The following is a 13960-nucleotide window of genomic DNA, read 5'->3' as shown; positions in this document are numbered from 1 at the left end:
TGGGGAAGGTGGCAGGAAGGAGGGGGAGGGCTGTTCCTTGTGGGGTATCCACAGATTGTACCTCCCCACTCACTGATGAGCACTTAGGCCGTTTCCAAACACTTGTCACTGTTCTGGGGAAAACAATTATTGCCCAGCTCCTACTCAATTTTGTAGAGTATGTTTCTAGAATTGGAGTGTAAACATCTGCTTTATTCATTCCATCCTCCGTTCATCCACCCTTCCAGCCAGCCAGCCATCTGTTCATCTATCCATCCGATACTCACTAATCCATCCATCCATCCACTCAGTAATTCATCCATCCATCCATCCATCCACCCATCCATGCATCCACCTGTCCATCCAGTCAGCCAGTCATCTGTCCAGCCATCTATCTACTCACTAATCTATTCATCCACTCATCCATCCATCTTCCATCTGTCTATCAATCCATCCATCTATCCAACCACCCATCCATCCATCCACCCATCAACTCATTAATCCATCCAATCATCTGTTCATTTATCCATTTATCTGTTCATTTATCCATCCATCCATCTATACAAACTTCCTCCCTCCCTCCCCCAATCCTTTCCTTCCATCCTTCGTTCCTCAGTAGAACTTTACGTTTTTGTGCATATTGGTATTTTATTCCTCTTAAGTTTAATCATAGGGTATTTCTATTTCTCCCAGCACCTTGCTTTTTTGGATTGCATCCTTTCTCCGCTGCAGTTTCCAGCAGGTACACTGATTCTTTTGCCAACAATAACTCTGGAGAGTTGTTAGCATCTGACTCCCTGACAGAGCTGTTCCATTATCACCATGTTTCAGCTGATACTTTCGGGTTTTTCAGGTAGGCCATCATATCATCTTCAATCAGTGGCTATTTTATTTCCCTCTTTCAGCAACTACAATTATTATTGACTTTTCTTGTCTGAGAGCACATTCTAGAACTTTCAGAGCATTGATAATTTGCAGAGGTGATCACAACATCCTTGACTTGTCCCTGACTTTAATGAGACCACTAGTAACACATCACTATTCAGTGCGATTTTGGCCCTTGGCTTGAAATAGATCTTTCTAACTCTGTTTCAAAGCTGTCTTTTTTGCTTTTAAAGAGTTTTTAGCAGGAAGATGTTCAGTTCTATCCAGTGAAGTGGGAGACAGAGGATGAGATGGCCAGGTTGCATCACAGACTCAATGGACATGAGTTTGAGCAAACTCCAGGAGATAGTGAAGGACAGGGAAGCCTGGGGTGCTGCAGTTCATGGGGTTGCAAAGAGTAAGACACGCCTTAGCAACAGAACAACAATAACAACAGCGGGAAGATGTTGCGTTCTATCCAATCTCTTCTTCAGCTTCAAGTCAAGAAGACCACACATGGAGGGGATTGTAGGAGGCCATGATTCTCCTGCCCTGGCCTGTAACTGCCCCCTTTGCCACATTACTTCGCAACATTTCCTGTAAAGAGGCATGGCATATTTCTACAGCTTCTGGGCTGGTCTTGTGACTTGGCTTGGCCAACAGAAAGAGGCAAAGTGACAAGCTTCCAGGGCCTTGAGAGCATTGCTCTCTGGCCACTTCCCTGTGAACTAGCCCAGGCCAGCCTGCTGGAGGACAAGACTCCCATCATTATCCCTGCCAACAGCCAGCTTGTCCATCATGAACCATGGCTACCCTGGAGCAGCCAACCTCAGCTAACCCACCAGCCGACTGTGGACGCAGGAGTGTCCCCACTGGAGATCGACCACACATCAGGCCCCCATCAGCCCCCCGACCCACAGCCTGATGAGAGAGAATGTGTGGCTGTTTGCAGCCACTAAGTTCTGGGTGGTTCACTGTGCAACAGTAGATAACCCACAATGGCTGTTCTCTTTGGGCCTGTTGAACATGAACTGTTATTTACTGTTGTGTCCTGGAAATCATAGAATGAGCCTGTACGTGTGATTGGGCCCAATTTTTTGACATCCTGCCGAGTTGCCCAAAACTCAGAAATGTGATCAGGCACTCTTTATCAGAATTGGCTGAGACTTTATCAAATCGAAGGCTCCATTTGTCTTATTGCTTCAAAAAATGATGCTACTGGGATTTCCCTGATGCTCCAGTGGCTAAGACCCCATGCTCCCAATGCCTGGGGCCTGGGATTGATCCCTGCTCAGGAAATTAGATCCCACGTGCCACGACTAAAGATCCCACGTGCTGCAACTAAAAGATCCAGCGCGATGCAGCTAAGACCCAGCGTGGCCAAATAAGTAACTCTTTAAAAACTGGTGCTAAGACCCAGCATGGCCAAATTAGTAAATATTTAAAAACTGGTGCTGGAGCCAACTTGTGGGAGAGGATGTGGTATGCTCCCTGGGTTGCCCAGGATGCTGGGTTCCAGGTGTGCGATGCTTAGAGGAGAATGAGTGTGATCTCCAGAGTGAGGACACGGTGGCCGACACCCAGAGGTCTTAGGCCCTGTAGACACAGCCAGCTGAGGCCACTTTCTGACTGGGGAGGAGGGAGGGGGGCTAGTGACAGTTGGTACCGTCCCGTAGTCCGTCACAAAGTCTAAGCCGAAAGAAGCTCCCAGAATACTGCTGTCCCTGGGGTTTTGCTGAGGTGGTTTTAAATTATGTCCTCAAGTTTTGGGGTGTTCCTCTGCTCAGAAGGGAACCCAATCTCCCTCCCCTTAAGTATGGACTGAGCTTAGTGACTCGCTTCTAATGAATAGAATAAGGTAGAAATGACAGCATGTAACTACTGAAAAGAGGGCCATCAGAGGCATTTCAGACTCTTCCTCACTCTCTCTCGGACTTCCTGCCTTGGGCGAAGCCAGCCGCCATGTTGTGAGGACGCTCAAGCAGCCTGAGGAGAGGTCCGTGTGGGGAGGAGCTGAGGCTCGGCCAACAGCCCTGTGAGTGTGCCATCTTGCAGGCTGATCTTCCAGCCCCAGAACGACCTTCAGAAACCTGCAGCCCTCCATGACATCTTGACGATAACCTCATGAGGGACTCCCAAGCCAGAATCGCACAGCTAAGCCATTTCTGAATTTCTGACCCCACCGAAAGAACCTGAGATAATCAATACACGTTATTTTAAGCCACTAGGATCTGAGGTTGTTTGTTACACAGTGCAAGCTAACTAATATACTTCTTATGGTGGCTCTGGGTGGTCAGTTCATCCATGTCAACTTGTTCTCTTTCATGGACTCAAGGTTCTGGCACAGTTTTCTCTGCTCTAAGATCCCACTAGCATAGACCTCTTAGTTTACTGGATACCCTACTTAAAACATATGCCAACTCTTTGCTTGATAAAGAGTGAGTTTTGGTGTCTGAGACTGGTGTTGTACCTGAGAAGCAGGTCTCTGACCAAGGCTCTTTTACGACCTCTGCAAGAGAAGACCCCGGAAGCTGCCTGACATCTGTCCTAACCGCCCTGCCGTTGGTCTCTCACCCTTGTGTAGGGTTTGGCAGCAAGCTCAACACAGGATACCCCGTGTAGACAGAAGTCATGTTATGGATAATTCCATGGTGGGATTACATGGTTGGTGAGAATGCGGAGGTAGGTTGAAGCAGGGGTGGGTACCAGCACTGCCCTCTCCTGATGTCTTCAAACCATCTTGTGGGAGCTTCACACATGTGCCAGAGACAGGCACACACGATACCTTTTTGGTAATGAAGCACTTGCACACAGCCAGCACCCAGGAGCCCCCTTCCTGATCCCCAAGGGTAAGCCACTACCCCGATTCTTGTCTGCTCACAACGCTTCACTCACCTATTTCACTCACCTGTCCATCTGGACACCAAATTTGCCTCCAAACCCCCAGACGGAGTCAACCTGAAAGCAGTGCTTGGAGAGCTTTGACTGGTGTTCATGGCCGACAGCTGACTGGAACAGGGGCAAAAGTGAAGCATCAGACGCCACCAGCATTGCCAAACTGGACCCGCCCCCCAACCCTGAGGCCGCCTGCACTTCTGCTCAGTGTGGGTGGTGCAAACAAAACCACTCAACGTGGAAGCCGGCCCAGAGGGAGGTAACTCCAGGAGGCATCGCAACACCAGGGCCCCCTAGTCAGGTGTTCCTGAACCCTCTCCACACCAGGCTCCCCAGAAGTCTCCCAAGAACCCCAGCCATAGAGAGCCTTCTGAGGTGCCTGAGCATGAAGAAACAGGAGGCCAGCCCCCAACCAGAACCACAGAGCCAGCAGCCTGCCAACGACTCCTAAGCCCACTTCCAGGAAGACTGCTGGCAGTGATCGCCCTCTTCAGGTGGGACACTGTCAAAGCACGTGACCCAGGAATCAGGGCACAAACTGGAACATGGATGACATGCTTCAGGCACACCCCACGTTCAGGGTCAACACCTGCCACACATCCAGCCCGCCCAGGTGTGCAGTGGGGCCTGCCACCGCCTCATCAGACCCCAGTCAGGGAAGTGGGTCTGGTGACTTCCGAAGCCCACATGCTGACTGAGCAGTCCACCCCGAGCTTTGCACTGTGTGGTCAGCAAGCCATGGCCCATGCCCACATCCAGCACCGAGATTCTTTGTAAATAAAGCTTTCTGGAACATACATATGTTTCTGAACAGTTGTTCATTTACAGAAAATCGATGCCTAACTTTGTGTCAAGACACTACAGCTAGTTCAGGAGCCACCCGAGACCCTGTGGTGGCCAGGAAGCTAAAAATATTTACACCCCGAGCCCTGAGTGGCCCCGTGCTGCTCTAGTTGCCCAGGCCCGACCCTTAGAGGAAGGCACCAGGCTCCCTCGGCAGAATGGAGAGTGGTCATGGACCTCTCTGTGCACACTGAGGACACAGGACAGATGACTGACGCATGACCCAATGCCAGGCGAGGAGGCGGCTCGTCCAAAGCCTAGTTCCTACTTAGGGGGTCACCCCCACCTTGGCTCCCTCCTACAATAAAGCAAGGGGCCTGCCGGCCCACTACCAACTCCTCTCCCACTTGTTTATCTGGAACTTCAGCAGCAGCTTAGGGTCCAACCCCCACAGGGTCATCACCACTTCTGACAACTCTGCAGGCAGCTCAGGGAGCGCGTTCTTCCACAGCCGGGGAGCAAAACAGGTTTCACTTTCCAGTCTGGAGCTGTTACTTTCTCTCCCTCCCAGGCTGCATCCAATGCCCACAGTTAGCAGCCAATCCAGAGCACCGCGACCTCCAAAAACCTGTGGCAGAGACCACCCATCTGCAGCTTCAGGGGTCTCACCCGGAAAACATCAACAAGGGAACATGGAGGCAGCAGCACCCAAAGGATCCCCCAGCATGACTCTTCATCACTAAGAAGTCAGAGCAAACTCTTCCAAAAATGTGGCCAGAGTGAAAGCTTAGCGATTTTCCCAACTTTCTGATCAAAACAGCTTTCTCCCCCAGATTGGCCTTGGTCTTACACTGACGAGACTCTATTTCTTATTAGACAGTCAGCACCAGGCAGAGCACTGCAGGAAGCAGGGATGACACTCTGGTCGTGGGGGGCGCCCCTCTCTCAAGCAGGTGCTGGGCTACGAGTGAAAAGCCCTGTCATTCTGGGCTGAGTCTGATCTGGGCACAAGGGGGACGGAGTGGAATTACAGAGGAACCCGACCCCAGCTGATACCTCAGCACAGAGTAAAGGCAGACATCTCAAGTTACCCAGCCTGGGAAACTCGCACCCACTTCACTGCAGACGCAGCACACCTGCTCCAGTCTACTGTCCTCTCTGCACGGCAGACACAGCCCCCAGCTGACTCAGCCTGGGAGGCCCAATAATAGCCATATGGGAAGCTTAAATAGACCCAGAAAATGAAACATGTCTCCATAAAATCAAGATCGATGACCACTGAACAAACTCTGTGTTAGACAACATATGTAAGACACAGTATGGAAAAGAAAAAGACTTCGGAAGTAAAAAATGGGAAGGGAGAATGAGAAAGCTATTATATTGACAGAATTGTCTGGTCAGAATACAAGCAGTCTACAAAACGAAAATAAAATAGAAGGTAATGCACAGTTGGATGACATCATCGACTCAATGGGCATGAGTCTGAGGAAACTCCAGGAGATACTGAAGGACAGAGAAGCCTGGTGTGCTGCAGTACACGGGGTCACAAAGAGTTGCCCACGGCTGAGCGACTGAACAACAGCAACAATACATGCTGTGTCAAGTGAGTAGGAGAGATAATAGCTGTTGTCTGTGTGTGTGTGTGTGTGTGTGTGTTAGTCGCTCAGTCGTGTCCAACTCTTTGTGACTCCATGGACTGTAGCCCACCAGGCTCCTCTGTCCATGAGATTTCCTAGGCAAGAGTACTGGAGTGGGTAGCATATACTTGTATGAGTCATACATGTATGTGTATTGTCTACTGGGTAAATGCTTCAAAGTGAAATTGTTGTGTCAGTGGGTTAGAGAATTTTATACTTTTGCTCAGATAATGATAAAGCCCTCAAAAAAAAGAAAAAAAGGCTGGACCATTTTAACTCACGCTAAGAGTAAACATTCAGAAAACTAAGATCATGGCATCTGGTCCCATCACTTCATGGCAAATAGATGGGGAAACAGTGGAAACAGTGAAAGACTTTATTTTTTTTTACTCCAAAATCACTGCAGATGGTGACTGCAGCCATGAAAATTAAAAGACGCTTACTTCTTGGAAGGAAAGTTATGACCAAACTAGACAGCATATTAAAAAGCAGAGACGTTACTTTGTCAACAAAGGTCCATCTAGTTAAGGCTATTGTATTTCCAGTAGTCGTGTACGGATGTGAGAGTTGGACTATAAAGAAAGCTGAGCACTGAAGAATTGATGCTTTTAAACTGTGGAGTTGGAGAAGACTCTTGAGAGTCCCTTGGACTGCAAGGAGATCCAACCACTCCATCCTAAAGGAGATCAGTCCTGAGTGTTCATTGGAAGGACTGATGCTGAAGCTGAAACTCCAATACTTCGGCCACCTGATGTGAAGAGCTGACTCATTTGCAAAGACCCTGATGCTGGGAAAGATTGAGGGCAGGAGGAGAAGGGGATGACAGAGAATGAGATGGTTGGATGGCATCACTGACTCAGTGGACATGAGTTTGAGTAAACTCTGGGAGTTGGTGATGGACAGAGAAGCCTGGCGTGCTGTGGTTCATGGGGTCGCAAAGAGTTGGACACGAGTGAGCAAGTGAACTGAACTGAAGAGTAAACAAGTTTCCCTGTCTCCCTACACCCTCGCCACATTGAACTTAAATCCTTTGCTAGTCTAAGAAATAGAAATGGGGCACCACAGTATTGTGGTTTAATTTCCATTCACATCACAGGAAAGGTTCTTGTGCCTTTCCTTTTCATGTATAATGTGGGCTCGTCAAGGTGTCAGGATAGGAAAAGGGAAGAGCTTGTTGTTTTAGTCGCTAATTCATGTCCAACTCTTTGTGACCCCATGGACTGTAGCCCACCAGGCTCCTCTGTCCATGGGATTTCCCAGTCATGAATACTGGAATGGGTTGCCATTTCCTCCTCCAGGGGATCTTCCCGACCCAGGAATCAAACCCGGGTCCCCTGCCCTGCAGGCAGATTCTTTACCGTCTGAGCCACCAGGGAAGCTCAATTCCATCCAGAACTCCCCCTTAGTTTGCCTTCAGTGGTGTTGTCCAAACCAAGGAAGACATTTGATAGCTTCCACATCTCTCATTCCTTCCTTTTTCACCACAGTCCGTATGGGACTCATAGCATGCTTAAGAAGAAATATAAATATTGCACATACAGGGGCAAAAAGTCAGAGGCTGTATCTATAAATCTGTCAAATTAAAGGATAGATCTTGGGTCTAAAAAAAATTAAGTGCTGTTGTGTCCACATAACTGGAGGGAGAAGATTAGACTTTCACATAACCTGTCAGAAGCCTGTGGGTCTCCAGTGGAAAACCCCAGGTATTATAAAAAGATTATTTTTTCTATGCTTCTACCACTTCTAAGTTGATCCAAAAAAGCAGGTATGATGGGTATTGTAATTTTTTTTCACTGATCTATATCCTTGCACAAACAATTATTTTCAATTCGTCCCTTGAACCAAAGCAAAAGTTCTTGGGCTTTTCCCTCCTTTTGTGCGTCTCCACTCTGCCACAAGGAATTCATATCAGCTGTCTTTTTAAATGGCACCCCACTCCAGTACTCTTGCCTGGAAAATCCCGTGGACGGAGGAGCCTGGTAGGCTGCAGTCCATGAGGTCACTAAGAGTCAGACACGACTGAGCAACTTCACTTTGACTTTTCACTTTCATGCATTGGAGAAGGAAATGGCAACCCACTCCAGTATTCTTGCCTAGAGAATCCCATGGACGGAGGAGCCTGGTGGGCTGCCATCTATGGGGTTGCACAGAGTCGGACACTACTGAAGCGACTTAGCAGCAGCAGTCTTTTTAAAACGTTGACCGATTTTTCCTTTGTGAACAAGTCTGTTCATATTATTACCTTTCCCAAGAAAGAAATAGATAATTGGTTGCTTTGTACGATACATATGCTTATATTGTCCCTGAAAGAATTTTCCAGTGACTAAACATACTTTTCCATTACTTTAGAATCTTGACCTGGCTATTGGTTTTCAAACCAGAATAAAAGGGAAGCTAGGAAATAAGTTTTGTAATATTGACAAGTCATTCCTACTTATTGTAAGACTTCTCGAAGCTGATCCCGAAGTTTTGGTAAGAGATTCCAAGAGTCCAGAAAACTTATCTGCTTTTAAAACTTCTGGGATTCTCCAATACAGCTCTGCTTGAAGTGGCAAACTAAGCTGTGGTCAAACTCCTTTGTTCTGTAAGTCCTCTGAGGGACCAACTATATATTCATACTTCTTAAAATACCGAGCCACGTTTCTCTGAGGCTTGGCCTCTTCATTTTGCTTAATATTGTTCCTGGGTTTTAGAAGGAAAAAGTAATCATCAAAAAAAAAAAAAAAATCAAAGGGCTTTTTCAAAGAGTTTCTCCAGTAGTGAGACAAAAAGCTTTTCCTGTAAGATCGAGAATAAGACCAGGATGCGCTGTTTTACTACTTCTCTTCAATATCTTATTGGCAATTCTATGCACTTTATTTTGGCTATTATGACATCAGCTCCACCTCAGATCTTCAGGCATTCGATCCTGGAGGTTGGGGACCCCTGCTCTAGGGGTGTTCCCTCTGTTGTTGGGGGTGGGCTCTGTAGGCGGTGTCACAGGCCTGGTTGCTGGGGCCTACCTTGTGTGGAGGCTGCCAGCGGTTCATTAGTGGTGCCTGGTCCCATGAAGCTGGCTGCAGAGCCCCATGGGACCTGGAGCTAGTGCTGGCTCACTGGTGGGCATGGCCAGGGTCCAGAGAACGCCAAGGCTGTTGCCCACCCACTGGTGGGTGAAGCCAGGTCCTGGGGTTAGTGCCAGATGACTGGCAGGCAGAGCCATGCCCTGGAGTCTGGCTACAGGGCCCAGGTATCCCGAGTTGGGGTCAGATCACTGGGGCAGGGTGGGGGTTGGGGGTAGTTCCTGACACAGTTGGGGATCGAATCTGGCATGTCCTGAAGCTTGTATTGGCCTGCTAACAGGCAGGGTTGGGGCCCAGTTGGTCCTAGGACAGGGTGTCACCTGCTGTGTACAGGTTGCATCCACAGTCTGCAGGACTGTGGTTTTCTTGCATTCTGCCCCTTGGTGGCTGAGGCTGTCCGGAGGCTAGTGAAGGTTTCCTGGAGGGCAGGACCCTTACCTGCCCACTGGCGGGGGAAGCTGGGTCTTGGCCCACTGGTGGGCAGTGCCATGTCTACAGGCATGCCTAGAGGTGGTGGTGGGCTCAGGACGTCTTTACTCAGCTGTCTGATGATGGGTGGGACTGTTAGTTGTTTGGCCTGAAGCATCCCAGCACTGTGGCCAGTGACTGCAATCATGAAATTAAAAGACACTTGCAGTTTGGAAGAAAAGCTGTGACAAACCTAGACAGTGTGTTAAAAAGCAGAGTCATTACTTTCCGACAAAGGTCTGTATCGTCAAAGCTATAATTTTTCCAGTAGTCATGAATAGATGTGAGTTCAACCAAAAAGAAGGCTGAGAATTGAGGCTTTTGAACTGTGGTGCTGGAGAAGACTCTTGAGAGTCTCTTGGGCAGCAAGGAGATCAAACCAGTCAATCCTAAAGTAAATCAACCCTGAATATTCATTGGAAGGACTGATGCTGAAGCTGAAGCTCCAATACTTTGGCCACCCGATGCAAGAGCTGACTTATTGGAAAAGACCGTAATGCTAGGCAAGATTGAGTGCAGGAGGAGAAGGGGGCAACAGAGAGTGAAATGGTTGGATGGCGTCATTGACTCAGTGGACATGAATTTGAACAAATTCTGGGAGATAGTGAAGGACAGGGAAGCCTGGCATGCTACAGTCCATTCGCATGCTGCAAAGTGTTAGACATGGCACCCCACTCCAGTACTCTTGCCTGGAAAATCCCATGGATGGAGGAGTCTTGTGCGCTGAAGTCCATGGGGTCGCGAAAAGTCAGACACGACTGAGCGACTTCACTTTCACTTTTCACTTTCGTGCATTGGAGAAAGAAATGGCAACCCACTCCAGTGTTCTTGCCTGGAGAATCCCAAGGACGGGGGAACCTGGTGGGCTGCCATCTATGGGGTCGCACATAGTCGGACACTACTGAAGCGACTTAGCAGTAGCAGCAAGCATTAGACATGACTTAGCAACTAAACAACAGTAACCACATCCCAGCAGTGGTGCCTACAGGCTGTTGGGTGGGGCTGATCAACCCCACCCAACTCATTAGCTACTGGGGCTAATGAGCTAGGGGGAAGATCCCACAATAGTGCCTATAAGCACCCGTGTCCACCAACAGAAGAAGTTTCCAAATATGGCTGTTACTGTTCAGTCGCTAAGTTGTGTCCAACTCTTTGTGATCCCATAGACTAGCCTGCCATGCTCCTCTGTCAATCCCCTTTATGGATCACAGTCTTGTCATGGCAAAGGGGCTTGCGTAATTCAATGAAGCTATGAGCTATGCTATGCAGTGCCACCCAAGATGGGTGGGTCACGGTGAAGAGTTCTGATAAAACATGGGTCACTGGAAAAGGAAATGGCAACCCACTCCAGTATTCTTGCCACGAGAATCCCATGGACAGTGTGAAAAGTACAGCTGTTACCAGTGTCTATACCCACAGCCTGAGCCACACCCACCCACTGCCCCTCTGGGACACTCTTTAAGACCAGCAGGCAGCTCTAACCCAGCTTTCCATCAAGTGACCACTTTTGCCCTAGGTCCCAGTGCATGTGTGTGCTCTTGAAGACTGAAGTGTCTGTTTCCTCCAGTCCTGTGGGACACGCAAAATTAGGACCCTGCTTGCCTTCAAAGCCAAAGGCTCTGGGGGTTCATCTTGCTGATGCAGGATCCCTGGGCTGGAGAGCCCACCTGGGGCTCAGAACTCTCTGGTGGAAAAACCCTGCAATATAATTCCCTACTTTGTGGGTTGTCCACCCAGGAGTATGGTACTTGATGATAGTGTGAGTCTGCCCACTCCAACCATCTCAGTGTGGTTCCTGCTTTATGTCTTTAGTTGTAGAAGATCTATGCTGGTGGGTTCCTGTCTTTTTTATCAGTGCTTGCTCTGCAAATAGTTGTAATTTGGGCTGCCCGTGAGAGGACCCAAGCTCAGGGTCTTTCTGCTCTGCCATCTTGCCCTGTCTGTATTGTGATCTGGTTTTCAGAATAAACACATGCAAGCGGGCCTCTCCTGGTGTCTCCTCCCCTTCTCTGGCTCCTCCTCCATTTGCCCTCCCAGTTCTTGGTGGGAGGTCTCCTTGCTTGAGTACTCAGTGTGGAAGATGCACTGCAGCACCCTCAGCTCAGGGAGGGCAGATCACTTCCTCTTACTGTAAAAAATACTTTGTAAGCACTTCAGCCCTCCTTCCAGCACACCTATCTCTATAGTATTCCAGTCATGGCAGGATGATGTTATGAAAGTAGTACTCCTCAGTTTATCTTTTCCATCTCAAAACTTTGTGTGCCCAAGACTGGCATGGCTGGACCCAAACTAGAATTGGCTGAGTATTTAGGGACATTCAGGGTATGGTGCTCCAGTGGAGTTTGGTAGGGGTCCTACCTCAGTGGCCTTGGTGCAATAGCCCTTTCCTCTTCCCTTTCAGAGGTCCTGCCCTACTGCCCCTCTGTTCCCCGGAAGTCACGTGTTTCTTGCTTTTGCTGTTCCTTTTGTGGAGGACACTCTGCCTTCATCTTCAGAGGGAGATAGAAATGAATTCTTGTCAATCAAGTGTCAGGTCACTTATCCCTTTCTCAGAGGACTTCCTTAGTGCCCACCTAAAGTATTAGCCTTGTCAGTGTTCATCATGTTTATTTAAGGTAAGCTTGGTGAGAGCATGAAGTTGCCTTGTTTTATATCCAATCCAAAGAGCACCTGACCCAAGATAGGCACTTAATTTTTTCACTAGTGGTGGTTTATCTTTTTACTCTTCTCTCCGTTGGAAGTTCTTATTTTAGAAGAGTTTGTTGGAAATATCAAACAGTACAAGAAAGGCCATTAGGTACAAAATACTCATGTGTTTATGAATTCATGACCAAATTAAATATGCAATTTTATATAAAAAGAGGCATGTGTGTGTTTTTCTCCCGCATCCTCCCATTCTCCTCTAGAGTTCTGAGTGATACGGGTGCAGGTGTGTGTGTTCTTCCTCCTTCCTTCTTGCTTTTATGCCTCAGGCTCAAGCTTGCCCTGTATGAATGTGTCTCCCGCTCTGACTCAAGATTTCTGGGCACCAGGTTCCTGGGGGACTGGAATTCAGCCCCTCCTCCATCCCTCTCCTCCCTGCCCTTCCCCTGACTGGGCTGGCCCAGGTCCCTCACAGCCTCCCCAGGTGGTATCTCTGAGTCCCACCTGGGCTTGCTGGGCTCCTGGAGGTATGGACTGGCTCTGACGGAGCTATTGGGAAGGGGTGCCGAGACCCTGCCTGCTGGGATCCTGCTGTGGCCTCTCACTTGTGAGCCTCCTGCCACTCCTGAGCCGCCTTTCCTTTCTGTCCCTGCTGGCCTTTCTGCATCCTCATCTTTGGGCCAGACGACTCAGGCCTGCAAGCTCATGGAGACCTAATTCCCCTGCCATTGGATTTCAGGTCCTGGCTCTCCCATCCCCCTAGAGTTCTTGAGAGGCCCCCAAGGCCCCTCCTACACCCTTCCCAGAGTGAAGGGGCTGGTGCAGAGCAGCACACCCCACCTCGGAGGCTCCCCTTCTGTCCCCTTCATCTCAGCTTCAGCCTGAGCTCAGCAGAAGTGAGCTGACCAGCCAGTAGAGGGCAGCACATGTCTGGTTTCCAAGCCTGCCACCTGGAGAACTTGGAGGGGAGGCAGCCATGGCCTTGAGGTCTAGGGCTCGGACACCAAGGGTCACAGTCATTCAAGACCCACTTGACCGGCCACCTCCTGCTCCTTCTCTTGACAAGGCCTTGACCTCAAATCTCTAGGTCTTGGCACCACAAAATTGATGCAGAGGTTCCATTTTGGGGGGGGTTTGCTCTATGCCAGATTATTGGAGGTGGAGCCCCCCACACCAGGCCCTGGGACCAAAACCCAGTTCCTCTCCCTAAAGCATCTTTCTTAGATGAGATGACTCCTGAGTGCTGAGGACAGGAGCTCAGTCTCTCTGGCTCCACCTTCATCAGAGGGACCCTGTGTTCTGAATCTAACAAGGGTGTGTGGAGTGAGATACAAATCAGAATCAGAAAAGGGGGACAGGGTCAGTTGTGGCCCAGCTTTCCCCCATGGGGCTGCAAGATACTGTCTTAATCCTCCACCATCCTCCAGTCTCCTCCCTCCTCTTCTCTGGACTGACCTTGGTTTTGCTCCTGTTCAATTCCCCCATTCTTCCCTGTTATCACCAACCAGCACTGGGTAAGGTCACGTACTTCATTATGATCCTTCTTTACAAAGACTCCTATTCTCCATGTCAGTGCCCTTTGCCCTGACCTTTGACCCCTACCGCATCCCACCCCTTCAACACGGTCAT

At 49.1% G+C, this 13960-nt stretch overlaps 1 pseudogene; it reads right to left on the bottom strand.

Annotated features, from left to right (window-relative positions):
• The window catches only part of LOC129650346 (rho-related BTB domain-containing protein 2-like), a 150215-nt pseudogene that overhangs the window by 117978 nt on the left and 18277 nt on the right, over positions 1-13960 (bottom strand).

This window comes from Bubalus kerabau, chromosome 4 (assembly GCF_029407905.1).
Source record: "Bubalus kerabau isolate K-KA32 ecotype Philippines breed swamp buffalo chromosome 4, PCC_UOA_SB_1v2, whole genome shotgun sequence".
NCBI lineage: Eukaryota > Metazoa > Chordata > Mammalia > Artiodactyla > Bovidae > Bubalus > Bubalus kerabau.
The sequence above is the reverse complement of the archived record's forward strand: the minus strand, read 5'-3'. Positions and strand labels throughout refer to the sequence as shown.